A 23,545-nucleotide genomic window follows, 5' to 3' on the forward strand; every position below is an offset into this window, starting at 1 on the left:
AGGTGACCAGATTGATGCTGCAGCCATGTGCGGCAGGTGTCCCAGCACGGCATATGGTTGATGGTGAGAGGGCACACCCACAATCATTTCATCAAGCCTGGTAAAGACATCGCCAGGTCTGACCAGAAGCTCCATGCTTCTAGACTTTGCATCAAGGGTTGCAAAGCTAAGCAGGCATGTGGGGCCATACCAATAGTAGTCAAAGCAGCAGGCCAGTTACACACTCTGTAAATTCCACGATAATTCTTCAGCCAATGGAAAGATTTTATTGCACGACTGGGGGCTAGCATTATGCGTTAACTTTTATATACTACTTCCAAGCAGAAAAACCACTTCAAAGTTCTAAATTTTAGAACATTGCAGGACTCATGATATGAAATCGAGAACACACTGGGCCTGGTTCACAAAGGGCCTTCCCACTCATGGTGGAGGCCCTGCTGTTGTGACGGGGTCCCGCACTCGTGTCAGGACATCTATACTGCAGTTTCCCATTGAGTGTTGGGCCCCCCCCCCATGAGTACAGGCCCCACCACCACAACTGCGGGGCCTCTGCTACGAGTACGGAGGCCCTCTTTGAATCGGGCCCTCAGTCTATAAAACCCGCAACATTCCATCATCTCTATCTTTTGTTTTGTTGTTTCTGAGCAGATAAAAATATCCACTTACTTTTGTCTCAGGTTGAGTTTTGTATAGATTGTGGGTTTTGTTTTTACAAGCAAATCCAGTTTATGGATTTTGGGAGAGAATGAAGGTTTAGGTGATTATGTTAAAAAAGAAATGACAGAAAATTAGTTACATGTAAGTGGTTTTCTTAATGGTTGTTAGATACATTTGTTTCAGGTAAGTAGTGAAAACTGACATGTTTTACTGAAAAACTCATATTTCGAGGTATTACAGTAAAAGAATAGACATAAAATACACGGGAAATTGTCAAATTCATGATCACTAAAATAAACAAATCCGTTGTGCGGCAGAATCTCAAGTGTGCGGCACGCAATATCTCTGTTTGCATAGTGAAGTGAGGGCAAGTATGCCCATTCGTGATTCAATAGAAGTAAGAAAGCAGGCAGCCATCTTTACTAAGGGCATGCTCCTCATTGAGTGCAATTTTTAAAGGAATTAGACGTTGTCTTTATCGTTGTCATTGGCAATAGAGGAAAGACCCAAAGATTGTGATACACAATCGGAAAAAGAACTCACTAAGGAATTAGTTTTTCCACACAGTGAAGAAAGTTTGAGCCTGCATTTATCAAGAGAGCGATACGTTGATATGGAGATTGAGGTTTTTTTAAGGAGTGTTTGGGGGAATTAAGACATACAGGTGTGATTTTTGGTCAGGATGACTGAGGAGCTAGGGATTCATGAGGAGGATAGGCTACGGGAGATTGTGAGACAAGAGATTAAAGACTATGCAGGAAACTGTGAAACCTATTTTTAAAAGCAGCAGGAGAGAAGAGTTTTAGGGAATGAAGGAAGAGTTTTTGTCAATCTCTGAGGAATAGGATTTCAAGAACAAAGGTTAGGAGCTAATTTGCAGACAGATGTCAGTTGAGGAGTTGTCTGGAATAATGGGAAATTAAGTCTGAAGCGACTCACAGAGGAAATGTGTCCTTAGTGTCACAGCGAGAAGCCAGGATATCCTTTCAAATGATGGGGTATTCGAGCATACCAATACAGAGGAAAGGAATAGAGATTGGGATGCATTGAGCTTTAGGCAAGAGAGTTCCATCCATTTGGCCACCTCCTCAAGACAGCTTTCAAGATTACTTGGTGATTTTTCAGGGTGGTTTAATGCCACCACAAGCTGAGTGTCATCTGCGTAGGTGATGATTTTTATGCCAAATGGATGGACGATCTCTACCAAGGGACTCATGTAAATATTGAATAGTGTGGGGCTCAGGGAAGAACCCTGAGGCCCACTACAGCTGAGGGGCATCCGTTTAGAGACAAGATCGCCTTCAAAGACCTGGAAAGATCGTTCAGCTAGGAAGGTTTGTAACCAGGTAATGGCATTGCCTGACACACCCAGATCCCAAAGTCTCAGAATCAGCGTGTCGTGGTTTACAGTGTCAAATGCGGCACTGAGATCGAGAAGAATGATTGCTGCAGAACCTCCATGATCTAAGATCCTCCTTGCCTCCTCCGTTACAGCAAGGAGGGCAGTTTCGGTCCCGTGTTGGGGACGGAAGCCAGTCTCTGAAGCATGGAGTAGGCTGTTGGTTTCTAGAAACTCTACCAACTCTGAGTTGATGTGTTTTTCCAAAATCTTACTCAGCCAAGGAAGTAGGGAGATTGGGCGATAGTTGCTCAGGTTGTTCTGGTCAAGATTGGGCTTTTTATGAGGGTCTTTACCATGACACATTTCCATTCTAGGGGGACCTTTCCAGAGGAGATGGAGGCGTTCAGCAGGTCGAGAACAGTTGGTAGGATGCTTGCTATGACTGATAAGAGGGCAGAGTGGGCGCTGGGTCTGAGGGGGAACCCGACTTTACCCAGCACATGATGGAGTCTAAGGATGCAAGGTCCAGGAGGGGAGTAGCTTCAATGTGGTTTGGGTTCCGCGTACTGTACAATTAGTGGGTTCGGAATGGATAGGAGTATATGTATTGTACTTTCTGGTGGAAGAACGCCACCTGTTTGTTACAGCGGGATAGAGCATCGTTAGAGATTGGTTGCTCCTGGGGGAGTTTTGAAAGGCTTTTGGCAATCCGAAAGAATTCCTTGGGAGAGTTAGAAGCTGCCTTGATTTTTTCCTCGTAGAAGGCGGCTTGAGCAACTTTAATTTCACATTAATAGGTTTCTATTGCCTCCCTATATTCGGATTTGCTAGACCCGGCACAGGTCTGTCTCCATTTCCTCTCTAACCTTTTGCAGTGATGTTTGAGCTCCCGTAATTTAGGGGAGTACCATGGGGACGTCTTTGCTCTGCATTATTGTGGGTGTGCCTCATGGGGAGCCCGTCGTCTAAGGAGCTCTGGATCCAGCAATTACATTTCTCGTTGACAAGATAGGGTTAGGGTCCCTGTTAGGTCTGGAGGTTTTGAGGGCTGAGATCCAAAGTTCTCTGGGAAGCTTGGACCAGTTGCGTTCCCGGCGTGAGGTTAAATTGGAAGGTAGGGTATAGTCCGGGATTTTCCAGGTCAAGGGAATCAGGAAGTGGTCAGACCAAGGAAACGGAAACGGCATTCCTGATGTAAGATCGGAGCAGTTGCTAAAAACGGGGTCAAGTAAGTGGCCTTTAATGTGGGTGGGTTTGAATGCTTACTGTTTTAGCTTAAGTGCAGAGAGGCTCATGGTCAGTTCATTAGTGGAGTGATCAGAGGTGTTGTCTAGGTGAATAGTAAGATCCCCCAATACTGTGAAGGTGGATGGCGAGCAGGCTAAATTAGTGATGGTTATCGGAAGGGTTTTGAGGAATTGACCTAAGGGTCCTGGTGGGCGATAAATTATTAACCCAGAGAAGGTGATAGTGGGGAGAAGTCAATGGAGAAGATAAAACTCTCGCAGTCTGATACCTGATCTGAAGAGATGCGGCAATTAAAGTGGTCTTTAAAAACAATCGCTAAGCCTCCGCCCTCTGCCTTCCTTACAGTCCTCTAATTGTATGAGGTAGCCGTGAGGGAGATTTTGAGCGAGGACTGGCTCAGACTCATTATTAAGCCATGTTTCCATCTAGAATAGAGCATCAGGTTTAAGTTCCTCCAACAGTAGGGCGATTTCAGTGGCATGCTTAGAGAACGGTCTGCAGTTTAGCAGGAACATCTTTATACTGGCGCAATTTACAGGGGCGTTCCATGCCTTAATGACCGGCCGAAAGTTAAACCCACAGTGTGGACAATGAGTGTGTTCAATTGCTACATTCCACAAGTGACGTCAGTTGTCAGATGTCATTCCTCTTAGGTTACGTAGGGAGTGTGGACTATAGGATCTGATGTGGGTCAGGGAATGGACAGGGGTTCTGGTCCCTGGCCCCGGCCGCATGTGGATGGGGGCAGACAAACTTGCCTTTGGCCCTCCTCCGACACACCGGCGGTACGCCTACTGCACGCGTCTGCTACGAGAAGCTTGTGGCATGTGGGCTAAATAGTGGGGAAGCTCCGCCCCCTCCGATCTCCTGCCCGGAAGTGGGTGGGAAACATTGCTGGGCACCCCCTCCCCGCAATCAATACAACCCCTGGTGGACCGGGGAGCAGTGCGGTTCGAGGAAGACAGGTACGTGAAAGTGAAGTGCGGCGCAATTAAAAGAAAGATTCTTCAGTTTTAAGCAGTTATAGCAGCAACGCAAGGAGTTTTTTAAAAAATAACATTGTTTCAGCTTGCCTTCAGCCTGCGCGCATCCGCTGTGCAAAGCTTGTGGCATGTGGGCTAAATAGCGGGGAAGCTCCTCCCCCTCCAGTCTCCTGCCGGGAAGTGGGTGAGAAATGTTGCTGGATACTACATGTAGTATACAAGTATACTACATTACAAGTATACTACAAGTATACAAGTATACTACAAGTATACAAGTATACAAGTATACTACATACTCCCTCCACGCAATCGGAACAACCCGTGGTGGACCGGGGAGCAGTGCGGTTCAAGGAAGACAGGTACGTGAAAGTGAAGTACGGCACAATTAAAAAGAAAGATTCTTCAGTTTTAAACAGTTATAGCAGCAATGCGAGGAGGTTCTTTAAAAATGACAGCACTTCAGCTTGCCTTCAGCCTGCACTTATCCGCTGCGCGAAGCTTGTGGCATTTAGGCTAAATAGTGGGGAAGCACCTCCCCCTCTGGTCTCCTGCCCGGAAGTGGAGGGAAATGTTGACGGATACTCCCTCCACACAATCGGGACAACCCGTGGTGGACCAGGGAGCAGTGCCTTTCGATGAAGACAGGTACGTGAAAGCGAAGTGCGGCGCAAATAAAAAGAAAGATTCTTCAGTTGTAAACAGTTATAGCAGCAATGCAAGGAGGTTTTTTAAAAATAACAGCGCTACAGCTTGCCTTCAGCCTGTGCGCGATTAAATATTTCAATGACAGTCTTATAATCAGTCAGAATGTGGAGATGTTATGAGTGTGTTTGTCTATGGTGAAGGAGCTATCGGAAAGATTGGGTTTCATTGGCAATCAAGACAAATGTTGGAGTTTGGGGGTTTTGTTATAGATAAAGTGCAAGTCCATTTGCAGTTATCAGAAAGGAAGATAAGTATGATAAAAAGAGAGGTATGTCAGTTGAGGTAAAGGAAGGAGGTGACATTAAGAGATCTTTCTTGTGTCATTGATCTTCTTTCATCTTCAGTACAGGCAGTTTTTCAAGGCCGGCTACATTACAGAACTCTTCAGTGCTTAAAAAAAAGTTTGTTTAACATGTGGGCTGTGGTACGCAGAAAAGGTGGAGATGACGGAGGAAATGAGGTTGGAGTTGACTGGTGGTTAGAAAACTTGGCTGCTGGGAATGGTGGAGCACTTTTTGGGACAGTTCTAGATTTTGTGGTGGAATGAGATATGAGCAGTTTTGGATGGGGAGCAATATTTATGGGCCAAGAAACTGGAGGGAAATGGAGTGGGTAGAAGGTAGACCATATAAACTCTTTACAAATGACTGCAGGGCTGTTTTCTATTTGCAGTTTAAAGGATAAGTTGAAAGTGGACAATGTAACAGCGGTAACCTACATAAACAAATTAGAATGAAGCAGGTTGAAGAAGCTAACAGAGATTGTGAATGAGTTATGGGAGCTTTATTTATTTATTTATTTATTTATAGTGTTTTATATAGCGCGGACAAGACCCGTGGGTATCAGAGCGCTTAACATAGAAAGATTACAGATTGACATTATAATAGCACTTATAACAACAAAACAGATATGAGGTAGAAGGCGATATGCTATAAGGGGTTTGTCAGGAGAACAAGATTGATGTGTTAGCTTAGTACTTCCCAGGGAAGGAGAATATATTGGCCTACTGGAATTCACACAACTTATGAGATTTCAGCGAGTAGATGTTCAGGGAAGAAGTTACAGAAGATAGAGTCCTGTCTAGGACCTATAGAAGTGGATTTGTTTTCTTCCTGGTTAAGTTTCAGAAGGAAAAGTATTTCTCCTGGAGGCCAGATCCAGGAGCAATGGCTGTGGAGGACTTTACTCAAAATTGTGTAGATCTGAAAGGTAATGCTTTCACACCATTTGCAATGATACAGCAGGTGTTGGACCAAGTGAGGTGGCAAAGGTGGCAGATGGTACTGGTAACTCCTTTTTGGGTGACATAAGTTTGGTTTCTGTAAGTAATGGAATTACCTGTGAAAGTGCCTTATTTGATTCAGTCATGCAATGGGAGGATGGTAGGATAGAAGGAGAGGAAGATCCTCTGATGGAGTCAGGCTTGCTCAACTTTCCAGTCTGGAGATCAGGAGATCAGGAAGATTTGATGGACTTTCTGGTGACACATCAGAGCTTCTCAATGAGTCATGGGCACCAGGAACAAAGAAGAGATATAAGGGGATCATGGAATGTCTGGGTACATTGTTGGTGCAAGGAAAGGAACTTGGATCCCATGGTGGCTGATGAGCAAGAAGTTGTACATTTCTGGCAGGGTTGCAGCAGGTCATTTGTTTTGCATGATTCATCTATTGGGAAAAGTCCTTTGATTTGCAGAACTTTGAAAGGAATTTTTCTGAGGAGACCTCCTAGGTATCATCATGAAGTTTGGGATGTTAATGTGGTTTTAGAGATGTTTGAGCCCTGGCCATTGAATAGGTATTTATCTTCAAGAGAACTGACATGGAAGTTAGCAACTTTGATTTGTTTAGTTTTTTTAGGAGAGTATATTATGATCAGGCATTGGATATTTCCAGTAGCTTTTACCAGGCGGAAGTAGTATTTTTGAGGTTTAGAGAAGGACAAAGACTATATCAGAATCAATTTTCTATCCTAGATTTGAGAGTAATCCAAAATGTTTTGTGGTAGACTGTTTGTAAGAGTATGAGTCACGAGTATAGGAATTAAGGAGTGATGGTGTAAGTCAATTGTTAACCTCATATGTAAAACCTTATAAAGTAGTGTCTGCAGCTACAAATGTAAAGGAGTTCATGAAAGAGTCTGTTGTGCGCATTGAAAGATTTAAATCACATTGTGTGAGAGGCGCTGCGGCTTCTAGAGTTTTTACAGCTGGAGCATGTTTGGAGGAGGTGATGAAATGTGGCAGATTGGGCAAATGCTGAAATGTTCAGAAAATTGTATTCTAAACCAAAGCATTTTTAGACTTTGAATATGCATAATGCTAGTCTCCTGTCTAGCCATAAATTGCTGATTCTCATAGCTTTATTGGATGGAGACTCGTGATTTTATTAATGACAAGGAGGCTAGCTTTATCCTGCCCTTCCTTCCCAGGAAAATAAGAAAAGATTGAGAGTGAGTGGATACAATTTGTCAACAAGGGAAAGCAGTTGTGAAATTTAATTGAAACAAAGTCTAAAATGTAGAAGAATTAAAATATTTGAAGTAAGTGTTGATATAGCATTTGGGTCATACATGATTGCAATTTGCTTGAAAAGATATGTTACTTGATTTGTTTTGTTGCAGATTCATAAGGAACTAATATATGGATTCAAAGGTAGCTGAATAGAAATAAATTAACAAAGAGCAGCACCAAAGGAGGGAGACAATGAAATGTTGTGGGGTTTTATAAATGAACTGTTCTGGATTTGTATTATGAACAATGCAATGTTCTAATTTTTGAACTTTGAAGTATTGGCTGCTTGGAAGTAGTGAATAAAAGGTGATGTATAACGTTAGCCTCCTTTCTTTATTAAAATCATGAGTCTCCATTTACTAAAGCTATGAGAATCGGCATTCTGTATTGAAACTAGATGACAGCAACCATGTTCCTTCAAGAGCAACTACAGTTATGTATTGTAGCACTGCTACTCCATCCTCACATTTCTGACATATTGTGTCATGTGCATCCTGGTAATTGGATCTCAGAAGGCAATGATGTGTTTATAGGACCAGATGTATCTGCAGCTGCTGTTATGCTCATCGGCCCTATAAGGTCTGTTGTGGTCAATGTAAACATGCTTCTGTCTTGTGTCTATGTGGAGGAATGTCCTGTGCCTCGAATGTTGGTGTATGGGTGCCCTGCCTTCTCCTCATCAGCCAATTGTATGTTACAACACTCGGGGCATATCTACAAGCCCCTATCACCACTGGAATGTCACTTTTTAATTAATGTGGCTTATCGCTTCCTTGTAAATAAGGCCCCCTTTCACGCTATGCTTAGCGTTAAATGGGAGGCCAATGGGTGTTGCAGTGGGCGTTCCACCGCAACACCCATTGGTTCTGATGCTGCCCCATATTTGCAAGGGAGGCGTAAATAGAAGGCAGTGCCAGAATTAGGACCAGGGAGAACCTGGTCTTACCCTGGCGCAACGAGGAGAATTATTCGATTTCTCCTAGTTTTTGCTGTTTTCACGTGTGTCTCGATGTGCAGCACACATAAAAACAGCAAAAGGCCAATGATTGTTTATGTACAGGAAGTTTCCCCTTCCTGCACAGAAACAATCATTTTGGAATAATGCAGTTTTGCAACTTCCATGTGTGCTGCATTAAGCACACATAGAAGCACACACATAGAAGTTACAAAACGGCATTTCAAGATTGTTTATGTGCAAGAAGAGGGACCTTCATGTACATAAACAATCTTCCCATGCACGCATACACCGTTGCACTGTTGTGCAAGGGTGCCTGCGTTGGTGCTAGGCTGCTAAGTGTAGCGCCAGCGCAGGAGGAAACACAGGGCTGCACCATATTCTTGTAAATATGTTGCAGCCCTGCGTTTCTGAAGTGGCGGAGTGAGGCGTTACGCCAGGAAGCCTCACTCCTCCACTTCCCTTGTGAATATGCCCCTCTATGTCTAGGTAGAGATGAGATAAGACACCAGAGTGAGACTACATGTTTCCAATATTAAATGCAAATACAAAAATGTAAACATCTACTACATTCTGTGGGCTGGCTCATAAAATGAACAACCCCTCATCCTTGCGTTGAATAAAGGGAGGTCACACAGCCAATGGTTGAAGGGGCCTAACTCAAAGCCCCTTTCTGTATATTTCTGCATTATGTGTTTCTTGTTGTGCTTTTGTGTGGACATGAGCTCTGACAATAGTTTAAGTTGTCGAGTCAGACCTAAAGGTTATCCTTATATCTTGACCAGATAACTACATATATACAGCCAGATTCCTCATAGTGAAATCGGCTCGCAAAGGGCCAGATTCTGAGAATCTGGCCCTTTGCGAGCGCTATTTTTGCATTTGGGATTCATCATCCCAAATGCAAAAATCGCTAATCTAGAACTCGCTAAATTGCGATGAATTGCATTTAAGGAAACTCAAATTGCGATTCCTTAAATGCAATTCATGAACCATTTGAAAATTGCGAATTCGCAATCTGGGCCGCTATTTACCGCGAAGTATAACTACGTGGTAAATAGCAAAAACTTAGAAAAATGCACTTTAGTGCATTTTTCTAAGTTGTATGTTACACACACACATGTCCTTTGGACATGTGTGTGCGCAACACCAGTGTACATGACCATTTCAGGGGTGCTACAGGGTGACCTTTGGACACCCTGGCACCCTTGAAACCGCTTCCTTATTTGCAATTCGCTAATTGCTAATCGCAAATAAGGAATGACTCCCCATTCATTCCTATGGGCCTTTAGGCCAATAGGAATGAATGGGAAAGCCATTCCTTATTTGCGATTAGCAATTAGCGAATCGCAAATAAGGAAGCAGTAGAAATCGCAAAAAATATTGCGATTTCTACATGCATCCCGTTTTGCGAGTCTTTAATAGCGATTCCTTAAAAATCGCTATTAAGGACTCGCAAAACGGGACATTGATGAATCTGGGGGTATGTTATGTAACTCATTTTTTCATGCAAGGAGAGAGGAGGAATCCCTTACCATTTCATTTCTTGATAGAGTACTACATTTTGTAATTGGAATATGTTGTGTCGAACCGAATACAAGCATTGTCAAAATCTTGTTTGTATCTTATTTGATATGTACAGATCCTGCTTGGAAAAATAAGTCCATGCCTGCAAACCATTGCCATGATTATTTAGGGAACAGACATCTAGAGCTAGCATGCTTGTTTGTTTAATACATTTATATAGTGCAATCCATGCCACAAAAACAAGCTTCAAGGGGCATTCTAATGAAAACATAACAACATAAAATACATAAACCACCCAGAAGACATACATACAATGGCAAGTGTATATTAGGCCTGGGTGGAGTTTTAAGTACGCCAGAAAAATTGGAGTAATTTTGACAATTCTGCATTATTCTTTGACACAGAATACTAATAATAATGCAATTACGCCCACTCACGTAATTTAGAGTAATTTGGGGGCGAAATTCTACAGCAAGAGCACAATTAGCTAGCACAAGTGGCTGCTCGTGCTACTGTTTATGCTCTGCTATGCATTTAGCACTATGACCTATGCACAAAAAACATCCATGTATCCATTTTGGACATCAGGGGGCATATTTGCAGCTATAAATTAGCGCTAAATACAGAGGGGCAGATTTACAAGCCCCTTGCTCCCCTTTTACGCCGCCGTTGCGTCACTTTTGTGACGCAGCGGCGGCGCAAAAGAAGCGCCATGGTGCGGGGTACTTACAACGTGACACATCTGGGAGATGCGTCACGTTGTAAAGCCCTGCGCCAGAAGGAGGCGTTCCTGCGCAGGGGGGCGTCCGGCGCAGGAACGCCCCCTAAGAGTGGCTGAGTGAAATCTGCAAGATTTCACTCAGTTACTTTGGGGCCCATGCTGCGTCAAAACCCTGCGCCTGCTTGAAGCAGGCGTAAGGATTGGCGCAGCATTAACTAGATAGGGCCCCACAGAGTCGTGCTGGAGCTGCGTCGCGTTTGCGATGCAACTCCAGCATTGAGCCGCGTTTACGGCACAGATGCGTGACGCATCTGTGCCGTTTTTTGCCCATTGGTGCGCCGCATTGTAAATGCGGCGCATCAATGGTGGCGGAGGCATGGCGCACAATAAGTGGCGCATCCCTGCTGATCTGCAGGGATGCGCCACTTATTGTAAATCTGCCCCAGAATTACTATTCTCACACAATTTTGCTTAATCTCATGGAAGTTTTGAGTAATTCCACTTGATTACATTATACGAAATTACGCGAGTTACATCCACCCCTAGTGTATATACAGATAAGAAGCAGATCAAATGTAACAGAATAAACCATTTAAAGCAACCATTTATGCAGATATCCTATTACAAAAAATAGTCTTTGAACCTCTGAAATCTAAATGAAGTAATAATACGCGGGCACTGCTAGAGAGAGAGGGTGGTAACGTATTCCAACCGTGTTGTACCTGCTACACTGCACATTCTACTTCCACATTTGTTATCTTCCATTTAGAAATGGGCAGTTTAGAGTTATGCATGGAATGCAACTCCCAAGAAAATTCTATGAAAAGAAAGCGATTTAAGAGTTACTTAGGGCCCCAACCCTGGAACACCTTCCACACAGTCACCGATGCTCTGTATTGGATCAACTGTACAATGTGTAGCTATGCCAAGGTAATAAGCAGATAGATTCATGAAGCCAAATTGCGATCGCAATAGCTGCGATATAGCAATTGCGATCGCAAATTGAGTAAAAGGAATTCTTGATAGTGAAAATAGCCAAATAGCGAAATCACTAAATCAAAATTGCGAGTTCGCAAATAAATTCGCAGAATCCTGGAACAAGCCCATTTGCGATTTTAAAATAGCGAGAAACCATGGATTCTGCGAAATCATTTGCGAACTGGCAAAATATTTGCAATCGCCATTCAAGAAAAATCGCAGATAGCGAAAAACAAGATAATCGCTATTTGCGACGCACAATTTAAGGAGAACCCAAACCAGGTGGTAACCAGCTAAGAAAAAAAAAAAAAAACTTTAGCTAACTACAAACAGGTGCAGGCCTGACCAAACACACTTAAGGACATGCAGCTGGAGCCTGAGGACTCTCACAATGCCAGGACTCTACATGGTGGTCAGGCGGCGTAGCTACAGCGAGCAGCACAGAACAGACGTAGGATCCAGGAGCGGATATTCCATCAGCGGGTCACCCTTCTGGGCCAAACCAGGGAGCAAATCTATGCTAAGTACCGCCTAAATGGGCCAATGATCATTAAGCTGATCCAGGACCTAGACCCCCTGATGCAGCACCCAACAAGGAGGACCAATGCCGTTCCCACCCATGTGCAGGTATTGTGCAGCCTGCACCTACTGGCCTCCGGAAGCTTCCAGGGGATAGTTGCTGTTGCAGGGGGGATATCCCAGCCCACCATGTCCCGCTGCCTAAGGAGTTTCCTGGATGCAATGCTGACCCAGCTACACCCCTACATATCATTCCCCACCACCCAACAGGACTTGAATGACACCAAGCTGAAATTCTACAACATCGCACATTTTCCGCATGTAATTGGATGCATTGACTGTACCCACATCCACATCTGCCCACCAGCACAAACGGAATACATGTACTGCAACCGCAAGTCCTACCACTCCCTCAATATCCAGATGGTGTGCAATGCCAAGAATTATATCCCGGACATAGTGGCACAATATCCGGGCAGCACACATGACTCCTTCATCTTCAGGCACAGCGGCATTCACACACGACTGGCCAGGGGAGACTTTGGCGAAGGACACCTACTAGGTAAGTACACATGCCCCCAAATAGTACACTGTGATCAAGTATCTGCGCAGAACAGGCACTCACCCTGTGCTTCTTACCCTCAGGTGACAGCGCCTACCGACTACGTGAGTACCTCCTCCCCATACCTCAACCCTGCCACACCACAGCAACGGCGTTACAATGCTGCACACATACGAACAAGAAATTGCATTGAGAGGACATTTGGATTATTGAAGAGCCGTTTCCGCATACTGCACAAGACTGGTGGGGCCTTCAAATACACACTTGAGGTCTGCTGCCGCATCGTGGCCGTGTGTGCAATACTCCACAACATTGCTACCAAGTGCAGGATACCAGTGGAGATATCTGGCAGTGAGTCGGAAGGGGACAATCCCCCGCCTCCACATGTGCGTCATGCACGCGGAGAAAATCCTGCTGAAGGACACAGGCGCCGCAACCACATCACTATTAACTGTTTCTAGTGCACCCATTCCCCTCACAAAACACTGCACTCATGCATGACAAATGCAATAATGACATGAGTGTGAATCAAGTCAGACCATTAATCTTTATTGTTCATGCACAATAAATTGGCCTTTACTAATATTGGTGTCTCATGAAGAGAGTATTACTCCATACCTCCCCATGCTGGAGTAGTGGGCTTGCAGGGGTGTACTGCATGGCCTCCGTGAGAGTGTCTGAGTTTTCACTGTCGGTTACGACGAGACGCCCCAAGTCGTCTATCTGTGTCCTGAGGGACGGTGTTGGCCCTAGTTGATGCTGTTGGCCTGCTGCTGCGGCGACGTACAGGCATCGGTGGCATGGATGCGCTGCTGTTAGTTGACGCTATCTCGCTCACGTCGTCAGGCCCCTCTGCTTCTCCATGGGCAGTGAACTGGCTGCCGAGCACTGCTGCTGTAAGCAGATCTAGTGACCTGCCACATCTTGGCAACACTGCACCCTCTGGCCCTGCATGGCAGGTGACCTGCGTGCCAGCTGTGATGTTGCATTCCCAACTATATGGTTTGATCTTGTGTAGGCCGAAAGGCGGGCCAGTAGTTGGCGGTGGCGGCGGCGGGTCATGTCCTGCTGGGCTACCAGCAGCTGGCTGTTCTCTCTGACAGCAGCGGTCATCTGGGCAATATTTTGGCCTGTCGCCTGCAGCTGGGTGTGAATTGCTGCCAGGTGACGCGCCTGCGTACGGTGCACCGCCTGCATGCGGCGTTCAATCGCCAGGCCTGGATCTGGTAGTAGGAGTGCCCTGCCCGTGCCTGCTGAGCCCTGACGCTGCTGGCGCCTCAGTGTGCTGGTGTGTGATCTGGCTCCAGCTGTGCACCTCGTCTGCCTCCTAGGCGCTGATGGTGGGGGCTGTACCACTGCTGTGGCTGTTTGTTGGGGTGTCGGCTGCACACCTGTGGCTGCAGGAGTGGCCCTGTCCGCACGGGGTGGTGGTGGTGGAAGAACTGCTGGTGGCTGTGATGGACCGGGTCGTTGGTTGGACTGGCCCTCACCCTCAGTGTCCTCCTGGGTCTCGGCGATGTGCAGGGCCTCGCTATCTGTGCTGGGTTGCTCAACTGCACCTGTAATGTGAAAGGGTGCATGATTAATCTTATGTATCTTGCACAAGCAATGTTGATACATGCATGCAGGCTTGCTTTCCCTGACTGGCTTTTGGATTCACTTTGAATTTACAGCTCTGGCTGTGTTCAGCTAACTGGGGGGATATGATTTCACTACGACTACCACAATGCAATGGGGCATTTCAGGTGTGCATGGGCTGCATTGTTGGGGATGTCATATTGCTAGCTCAGGAGTCATGGGCATTGTTGGGGGACAAGGTCGCTGTCGCATGGCACTTACCTTCAGATTGTTGGCTGGGTCGAGACGAGTCCAGCTGCATGACCCCCACGCAGGCTTCTGGTGCAATGGTGTCCTCTATCAGGTCCTCCAATGGGGTGTTCGGTGTGGCTACAGGTTCCCCTCCACCGGTGGCCAGTCGCTCCCCAAGCCTCTCGGCAATACGCTCCTTAGACCGACCTCTCAGGTCGTACCACCGCTTTTTAAGGTCTTCAATTGACCGCTGGGTCACCCCAACCGAATTAACTTTAGTGCGGATGCGCTGCCAGATCCTGCGCTTGTCTGCCTCTGGCACCCTCCGGGAGTCTTTGCCAAAGAGCCGTGCATAGTCCTTGGTGACCCCCTCAAACAGATGCTCCAGTTCAAGTTCAGAAAACTTGAGTTTTCGCTTCCTCTCCTGCCCACTGCTCCCTGCTGCATCCTGGGACATATTGGTGATTTTTGTCCTGCTGGGGTGCTGCACAGTCTAAGGTTTGGAGCTCTTCAGTATCCTGCTCCCAGTCTCTGGCTCTGTGTTCTGTTTGTGGGTGGGGCAAGCCTACTTCCTGGTTGTGATGTCATCAGTGGGCTCGAAATGCGACTTCCCGTTTTTGCGATCTCGCAGTTAGCGAGATCGCCAATTGCGATATCGCTAATTGCGAGGTCGCAATTTCTACTTGGAAAAATGCCGATTCTGCGATTAATTAGCGATTGTGGCAAGATCGCAATCGGCAATTGCGATTGATTGCGATTCGCTTTTTTGCATCGCATTTCTACATGAATGCCATTCTGCGATTTTCAAAATGCGAATCGCTATTTTTCGCAATTTGCTAATCGCAGAATGGCACCTTCATGAATCTATCTGAAGATGCTCTGACTTCTTTATTGCACATGCTAACCTAATAGCGTGATTCCGAACAGAGTGTACTTTAGATAATGGTGAGGTTTATTCAAACGGCTGGTGGAACGATAAAGATAAACATTAGCTTGAATCGACAAGAGAATGAATATGTGTGGTCTGTAGCAGAGGGGCTACTTCTGACAAAATACAAATATGAAACTAAAACTTGCTTGTCGAATGAAAGGGATGCGTCGGAACTGACACCCAGTGTTCTGACAGATAGAAGTGATTGGAGGCTGTCTTCAAATTTAATCTGCCCAAACTCTGTTCTCAAATATTTGGCGCCATCTACAAGGATCTGGGGGTCATATTACCAATGATTAGCGATATCTATCGCTAACTAGGCTTAGCAACAAATTTATTATCGCTAAGCATCGCCGGAAATTATCGCTGAGATAACTTGCTATTAGCAAGGTTTATCTCCAAAGCGATACATTTTCCGGCGATAGCGTGAATATCACTGAGAATACAGCGATATTCAAGCATTAGCGACAAAATGTTCTTAGCCATGTTATCCACCTCCTATTAGATAACATGGCTAAGAACTGGTCTGAGCAGGCGTTAGTTTTTGGAGATATTTGCGCTTAGCGCAAATATTTCCAACGCTACGCTTGCCTTGTTAATAGGCGATAGCGACGTTATCGACTGCTTTCAGTCGCTAACGGGTTGGGTACGCCCACTTTGCATGTCATTAGCGATAAACATCGCTGACATGCAGAGCGGGCTCCAAACCGCTCGCTATCGCCTAAAAGCTGTCGCTAACATCAGTTAGCAACAGCTTGCTAATGGGGCGATAGAATTATCGCCGCTTAGCAGCCGAAAACGGCCACTAAATCGGCGATAATTGTCTATCGCCCCCCTTGGTAATATGCCCCTCAGTTTTATTAGCATGAAGACAAAGTTAGCTAAAATTCATCCAGCACTGCTTTATTTGTAAGTAGATTGTCACATGAGGAGTATCAGAGGATTCAGCTCCAAATCCCTTGATAGCTTGTAGCATCCTCGTGCGTCTGATACCTAGACCCATAGGCTGTGATCGTGTGATCAAGAGGAATCACATAGATGTTAAATAATAAGGGTGAGAGGTTGGAAAATTGGGGAACACCACAATGAAGGTCACAGGTGACAGACAAAAACTGGATGATAAAAAAAATGCATTCACTCTAATGCTCTGATCTTCACCTCTGTAATTGATTAAAGTTTCTTGCACAACAGCACATGGTCTATTGTATTAAAAGTTGCAAATAAATCTAATAAGAACAGGGCTGGTGAATGACTGTGATAGAGCAGCAGTCGCATGTGTTTTCTGATGACAAGAACTGCAGTCTCAGTGCCACGAGACTGAGGGATTCCAGATAGAAAATCAGAGAAGAAAAACCATATTGATTTCTATTGATTCTATAACCTTCACAAAATAATGGATTATATATTGATCTATGGTTTATCACCGGTGGAATCACGGTGGATTTTTATGTAATGGAGTTATGATAGTACTATTTAGATAAGTGGGACAACTTGATTGCAAAAAAGCATTCAACAAGCTAGCAATGCCTTTTGTCAGAAGACCATTTTTTATGTAAGACACTGTCTCAAGACCTGATCGATATCACTTATTGAGATTACATCAAATTTACAAAACGTCTGGATGTAATGATGTTGTGAGTGATTTTATGTCACTGAAATTAAAAGGAAGCAAATCTTTAGCAGTGACATTTTACAATCTTTTGTTGAAAAAAGGGAACTTAAATTCTCACAAAATTAAGTACTTGTATATTTTAAACCATTCCTGGGTCGAACAGCACACTTCCTCAATGTGGTCAAAATAATAAGTAAACTTTTCTGAACTTTTTAATTGTGCCAGCAACTTACAAGTCGACAAGTTGCCTCTATAAAATCTAGCAATTCATTAGTAAGCTAAGGATTATGGGTTCTAGATGAGCAACTAGTTTAGGGCCTAATATAAACTTTGGTAGACAGAGAAGTGTCTGTTGGGATGGCAGAGGACATTACCTTGATCATCCTAAGGGTATTCCAGCTGTCAAATCTAGAGATGACCACCAGCCCTACACTAGTTTCTGTGCATTGAAAGGAACCACTGTTAGAAATGGGGGTCTCTACTTGGCAAATAGGGAAACTTGCTTCAAGTGAGGGTAAGGGGGATACACACTTTAAATAACTCCTGCTCACCCCCTGGGTAGGTTTGAACAAGCAGACAGACTTATCCCAAAGGCAATGTGTAAAGTATTTAAACTCAAAACGCACAGTAATACAGTGATACTACCACAAATGGACACCACACCAGTTTAGAAGAATACATTATCTTCATCTAAACTCAACAAGACCAAAACGAAAAAAACATGCACATGCATCAAAATTCACAAGTGCAAACAGCCGCAGAGATGGGAAGCATCGAGAAACAAAGAGTTGCGTCAGTTCCTTAGGCCTTGGGAGGCAACACAAGAGTTCTGCTGCACACAGGAGAAGTGATGCTTCGCATCTGGTCTGTAGGGGGAAGCAATGTGTTGTCTCCAAGATGGTTCTGGGCCATTGGTGATGTGTCGGGAAAAACTTGCCCACAGGTGTGATGCGTGGAAAGCCAAGATGCATTGGCAATCGATGCAGTGGCGGCAAGTTGCGCTGCATCAGTTTCTTTAGCCGCGATCACTCGAAAGGTGATGCATCGGACTCGACAGTGGTATGGTGATGTGTATAGATTCTTCTCGCACAGCACTGCTTCGTTGGGAAAAACAGGTGTAAGAAGAGTGATGCGTTGATTTCTTCAGTTCTTTGGGTTTCTTCCAGCTCCCATCAGCAGGAACAACCACCAGAGGCCCACAAATGGAACAGGCACGTCCTGCCAGGTCAGAACTCTAAGCAGTAGAGTTCAGGGGAGCTAGGGGTGACGTCTTTGTGTCCCTGAGACTTCAGAACAGGAGTCCAGCACACACAGGACCTCGGAGATCTTCTTCAAGCAGGTTCAAAGCAAATGTCCAGTCATTGTCCTCTCCTTGGCAGAAACAACAACTTCAGGCCACCCCCACACAGCACACAGCAAAGGGGCAGTACTCCTCCTCACATCTCTTCAGCTCTTCTCCTTGGCAAGGTTCCTCTTGAGTCCAGAAATTATTTAAACTTCTGGGGTTTAAGGGCTACTACTTATACCCCCTTTTTCTTTGTTCTCTTTGTGCAAGGGTCTCTGAGCCCAGTTCCAAACAGTACTGTCCTCACTGGTGCAGTATGACCACAAGGGGTGGAGACAGCATTGTGCAAGGGAGACAGGCACAATTCATGTGCAAGGGAATCTCATCTCACTACTCTAAATGCAGCCAAGCCCTATTCAGCTCAGCTCTGAGTCATCTAGGAAGGGCCAGGTTCACCTCAACCCCAACCAGTGGTTGTCTACAGCGAATGCACAAAATCAGCCTCTGTCACTCCAACACCAGACAATCAATACACAAACAGGCAGAGGCACACAGAATGATTAAACAAGAAAATGCCTATTTTCTAAAATTAAAATAACAATGAAAGGGAATGATTCAGTTGTGGAAGTACACAGGCTGGAATCGGTAAAGCTATCAAAAAAGAGAGATACCTCTAACACCATACATTACATTTTTCTCATACCTCAGTGGTCTTTTTAATTTACCCTGGGTTATATTTATTTATAATTACATATTTTGTACTTTGCTAAGTTCCTACCACGTGACACGGACATACATAATCCTCTTAGTTTTTTAAAATATATACAGCAACAGTTTTTGCAGAAATAGTAACAAAAACCAGGTGACGTGAAAACTATTTACATGACATACATATAAGTGATAAGTGAAAAATACAAGACATTCCAAAGTCATGAACTTTTTTATTTCAAATAGTCTACTTATTTGCATACAATACTGGGACTGTCTTTTCATTAGTCCTCAATATACTAACATGCAACAGGTCCTAGGAAGGTCAGAGAATTAATTCACAAAATCCAAACTTGAGCTTAAAGCATTCTGCTCAAGTGTGCCTATTTTTGTGCAAACAAGATTGTATTGATTGCTCTGAGCCTCTCTCTTGTGGGAGCCAACGCGTTTCGACCTTCAGTAAATGGGACCGGAATGTATCATTCTTGCGAAGGTCTTCATCAGGGCAAGGATCTATTCATGTAGGACAAAAAGTGACACGTGTTTGCACGAAACAAGACACAACAGCATAGTCAGTTTAGCTGAAAGTTGTTTGTGGGATAAAAAAGAATTGGAAGGCCAGGCCTCCAAGAAGCGCAAAACAATGGAAACATCCCACACGGCCATGTATTTCGGACAAGGTGGTTTCACTAGGCAAATCTCCTTAAGCAACTTGGAAATCAAAGGATGTTTACCCGCAGGCTTGCCATCAATATGTATATGGCCTGCCGAAATGGCTGAACGGAAATTATTAACTGTTCGATAAGCGAGACCGGAGGAGGCGATGGAAGCCAGAAAATGAACGATCAGAGAGACATCTGCTGAAGCGAGATCCACCTCCCGTTGAGCACACCAATCACACCATCGTTTCCAAGACCCTGCATAACGTTTGTGAATGTTGGGAGACCAAGCCTCGCTGATAAATCTGCAAGCGTCTCGCGAAAGGCCTGGGATTTGACAGCGTTCCCCGATATGCGCCACGCCACTAGGAGAAGGTGGCCCGACCCGATCAGGGGATGTGGATTGCCGAGAGGGTCCAGCAAGAGATTCCAACGCTGGGGAAGAAGGAGTGGCACAGCACAACACATTTCCAGGAGATCTGGAAACCAAGCATGAGCCCTCCACAGAGGAGTGATCAGAATCAGCTCCAACTGATAATGCTTTGTGCGTGCCAGGACCCTGGGAATCATCATAAACGGGGGAAAGGCGTAACACAGGAGCGATGGCCAGGTCTGCAGAAATGCATCCGTGGCCAGGGCTTCCGGGTCTGGTCTCCAGCTGTAAAATCGGGGAAGCTGAGCGTTGAGACGAGACGCAAACAGGTCGATCTGACCCTGGCCCCAAACATGGGAGAGAGAGCGGAACATGCGAGGATGAAGCCTCCAATCACTGAAATCCCAAAGTTGTCGCGAGTTCCAGCCCGCAATCAGATTTTTGCGACCGGGGAGATATTCTGCAATAACTGTGATCTTCCTCTGAAGGCAAAAATGCCAAATATTCTTGGCTATTTCCGCCAAAATCCTGGACTTCGTCCCGCCCAACTTGTTGACATACCGAACCGCTGAAACATTGTCCATGCAGAGAAGTATGCAACAAAATGGTCTGGCGTGGAGATAAACAACGGATCGCAAAAGACCCTGCTAGAAGCTCCAGGCAATTTGTATGGAGAGATAACTCCTCCCGAGACCACCGACCCCCAGTTGACAACGGACCGCAACGGGCTCCCCAGCCCCAGAGGCTGGCATCGGATTCTATCACCACCTCCGGGGATGATCCGAACAGGGCTCGCCCATTCCAGGCTTCCATGTGGCCCAAGCACCATAGCATCTCCCACTTCGCTTCCTCTGAAAGAGGGAGCAGATCCGAATGGCAAAGGCCTTTCTGGAGATGCCGAATCTTCAAATGTTGAAGCGTCCGGTAATGGAGGCGACTCGGAAAAATCACCTGAATCGAGGAAGTCAACAGGCCGACAACACGTGCTATAGACCTCAACGACACACTCTTTGGATAAAACTAAATTCAACTCCCTTTTGAAGGAACAAATCTTCTGAGTGGGCACGAGGAATTGGCAAGAGAGGGAATTGATCTGGAAGCCCAGAAAGTCGATCATCTGAGAAGGAAGAAAAATCGATTTCTGAGGATTCACCAGAAAATCCAGAGACTGTAAGAGAGTGATGGACCCCTCCAAATGCGTCATCAGCTTGTGAGGACAATCTGCCATAATTAGGATGCTGTCCAGATAGATAATCAGACGAACTTCCCGAGCACGCAAGGATTCCACAACGGGCCTCAGAAGCTTCGTGAAGCACAAAGGTGCCGACGAGAGGCCGAACGGGAGAACTTTGTACTCGAACCAAGTCCCCTGCCACTGGAACTGCAGGAACCGATGATGTGGACCATAAATCGGGATGGACAAATACGCGCCTTTTAGATCGAGAGGGACCATTCAGTTTCGTTCCCGAAGGAGATCCCGGAAAAGGTGGATGCCTTCCATCTTGAAGTGGCGATAAACCACCCCTCCGTTGAAATCCTTGAGATTTAGCACCAACCCGGACCCGCTCCCCTTTTTCTGGACCAGAAAAACTGTGCTCACGAAACCCTTGGGATGTACAAAGAATCGCCCCTTTTTTCAGAAGGGAATCGATCTCTGCCGAAATGAATTCTTGATCTTGAAGGGAGAAAACTAGGGGTGTAGGAGGGAGGGACTGAGACTGAGGATGGTAGAATTCTATCTTGTAACCCTGAACAGTCTCCAACACCCATGCATCGTTGGAGATCAGACGCCAATTTTGTAGAAAAAATGGAATCCTTCCCCCCAATGTAACTTCCGAAGCCGGATTCAACCTCACCTGAAGTGTTGGAATCTTGATGCCCTCCTTGATTTCCGCCGAATCTTCCTTTCTTATACTTACCTCTCCCTTTGCGAGAGGGGTAGAAGTTGGTGCGGTTATTGTAACCGGAGTCTTGTCCTCCACCTCTTTGGGACTGGAATTCTCGCTGGGAATTCTGGTTAGAGCGGCGGCCGAATGATCATCCCCGGTGTCGTCCGGCCCTGGCAAAAAAATGGGCAAAAGGCCCTTCTTAGGGAAACTTGAGCCTTATCTAGCCCACTAAAGGTAGCTACGAATTTTGTCAGTTCCTTCAGGAAAGGTTGGCCAAAGAGTAAGCCCTGAGCCAGCGGTCCGGACTCGGATGAGGACAGTTCTGCCAATTTGGGATCTAATTTAAGAAGAATGGAACGGCGCCGCTCACAAGAAATCGCCCAATTGGCATTACCCAATTGACAAATAGCCCTTTGAGACCACTCAATCAACTCATCAGGATCGACAAGAGCAGAAGATTCCTTGGCCTGAAATCCCAAGTCCCAGATCTTAGTAAGAGGGCCCAGTAAATCCAGCATTTTATCTTGGCAGGAACACCAAGCTCTGTCAATACCCTTCTTCGGGTCCCTGGCATATTTTTTAAGATACGTGACCATTGTAGGGTCAACCTTCGGAGTATCAGCTAAATTGTCGGACAAATCAGGACGCGGACACTCGGACCTAAGGCAAGCCCTGACATCCTTCTCAAAGGGCTGGCGAATATGTGCTTGAACATATTCCGCCACAGCAGGGGATGGAAGCCAGGTTCAAAAGTGAGAAGGGGAGGATGCATGGGAGCATCAATAGAATGCTCCTTACGAGCTTTCCTTGATGGAGGAGGACCATCCTGATCAGAAAACGAAGAGGAATGAGTGTCATCGGTATCAGTAAGATGAACCTTGGACGTGGAAGCCCCCCACAGATGCATTTGTGGCAGATTGGTCAGAGTATAAAGCCTTCGCGAGCTTCTGAAAATCCATCTTATGGGGGTTAACGGGAGACTTAGACGAAGCTCGAGAAGACGGCAACCAACCTTGCTGTTGCGCATATTTAGATAAATGACGTTTCAAGGGAGTAATCGCATGAACAAGTACTTTGTTGACAGACTGTGGAACCTCCTGATCCCCCTGATCCAAAGCCTCAACCAAATTCTGCTCCATAGAGCCAGAGGCGTCATCCTCATAATAGTAGTCATCCTCCTCATAGTAATCAGCCATAGTCACACAGAGTGCGACAATAATGCCCACAGAGGAGACTGAAAATCAAAGGTGGCCAAAGGCACAATGCAGGGGGAGTGACCAAACCCCAGACAAGCCAGCAGCACACAGGCAGAACCTGTGGAACAACAAATAGACAAATGTGGAGGGAGGGCTTGCTGAAAATAGTCACTCTAGGCAAAGCCTATGAATATTATGCAGCCCAAGTGAATTATTTCTCTGTTTGGGCGTAAATTGGGGCAATAATCAGGCTGTGGGCATAGCAGGCGAAGAAACGCCAGTCAGAATTGGTGCTCCGGATCAAAAACGGGATGAAAACACCAGAAAATGGCATGCGTTGTACGGCCGCCTGATAAACAGAAAAGTAGAAGCTC

The sequence above is a fragment of the Lissotriton helveticus genome, chromosome 6 (assembly GCF_964261635.1).
Source record: "Lissotriton helveticus chromosome 6, aLisHel1.1, whole genome shotgun sequence".
NCBI lineage: Eukaryota > Metazoa > Chordata > Amphibia > Caudata > Salamandridae > Lissotriton > Lissotriton helveticus.